This window comes from Arachis duranensis, chromosome 4 (genome assembly GCF_000817695.3).
Source record: "Arachis duranensis cultivar V14167 chromosome 4, aradu.V14167.gnm2.J7QH, whole genome shotgun sequence".
Taxonomy (NCBI): domain Eukaryota; kingdom Viridiplantae; phylum Streptophyta; class Magnoliopsida; order Fabales; family Fabaceae; genus Arachis; species Arachis duranensis.
The window spans coordinates 80,383,189-80,384,917 of NC_029775.3; positions in this window are offsets into that span (position 1 = coordinate 80,383,189).

The following is a 1,729-nucleotide window of genomic DNA, read 5'->3' on the forward strand; positions in this document are numbered from 1 at the left end:
TGATGAGGACAAGCCCATCACTAAGAAAAGGATGGAGCAAACAAGAGATCCCACTCATCATGAAATCCCTGAGATGCCTCAAGGGATGCACTTTCCTCCACAAAACTATTGGGAGCAAGTCAACACCTCCCTAGGAAAATTGAGTTCCAACATGGGACAACTAAGGGTGGAGCACCAAGAACATTCCATCCTCCTCCATGAAATTAGAGAAGATAAAAGAATTATGAGAGAGGAGCAACAAAGGCAAAGAAGAGACATTGAGGAGCTCAAGCACTCCATAAGATCTTCAAGAGGAAGAACAAGCCGCCATCACTAAGGTGGACCCGTTCTTTAATCTCCTTGTTCTTTATTTTTCTGTTTTTTCGAAAAATCATGCTTATGTTTATCTATGTTTGTGTCTTATGATCATTAGTATCTTAGTGTCTATGCCTTAAAGTTATGAATGTCCTATGAATCCATCATCTTTCTTAAATGAAAAATGTTCTTAATTGAAAAAGAGAAGAATTGCATGAATTTTGAATTTTATAACAGATTAATTATTTTGATGTGGTGGCAATACTTTGACTTCTGAATGTATGCTTGAACAGTGCATATGTCTTTTGAATTTGTGGTTCATGAATATTGGCTCTTGAAAGTATGATGAAAAAGGAGACATGTTATTGAGGATCTAAAAAATCATAAAAATAATTCTTGAAGCAAGAAAAAGCAGTGAATTCAAAAAAAAAAACGAAAAAAAAGGGAAAAAAGAAAAAGAAAAAAAGAATGAAGTCGTGATCCAAGGCAAAAAGAGTGTGCTTAAGAACCCTGGACACCTCTAATTGGGGACTCTAGCAAAGCTGAGTCACAATTTGAAAAGGTTCACCCAGTTATGTGTCTGTGGCATGTATGTATCCGGTGGTAATACTGGAAGACAGAGTGCTTTGGGCCACGGCCAAGATTCATAAAGTAGCTGTGTTCAAGAATCATCAAACTTAACTAGGAGAATCAATAACATTATCTGGATTCTGAGTTCCTATCTAGGAGAATCAATAACACTATCTAGATTCTGAGTTCCTATAGAAGCCAATCATTCTGAATTTCAAAGGATAAAGTGAGATGCCAAAACTGTTCAGAGGCAAAAAGCTAAAAGCCCCGCTCATCTAATTAATACTGATCTTCATAGATGTTTTTGGAATTCATTGCATATTTTCTTCTTTTTATCTTATTTGATTTTTAGTTGCTTGGGGACAAGCAACAATTTAAGTTTGGTGTTGTAATGAGCGGATAATTTATACGCTTTTTGGCATTGTTTTTAGTATGTTTTTAGTATGTTTTAGTTAGTTTTTATTATATTTTTATTAGCTTTTAGTTAAAATTAACTTTTCTGGACTTTACTATGAGTTTGTGTGTTTTTCTGTGATTTCAGGTATTTTCTGGCTGAAATTGAGGGATCTGAGCAAAAATCTGATTCAGAGGCTGAAAAGGACTGCAGATGCTGTTGGATTCTGATCTCCTTGCACTCGAAGTGGATTTTCTGGAGCTACAGAAGCCCAATTGGCGCGCTCTGAATTGCGTTGGAAAGTAGACATTCTGGGCTTTCCAGAAATGTATAATAGTCCATACTTTGCCCGAGATTTGATGGCCCAAACAGGCGTTCCAAGTCAGCTCAAGAATTCTGGCGTAAAACGCCGGAACTGGCACAAGAATGGGAGTTAAACGCCCAAACTGGCACAAAAGCTGGCGTTTAACT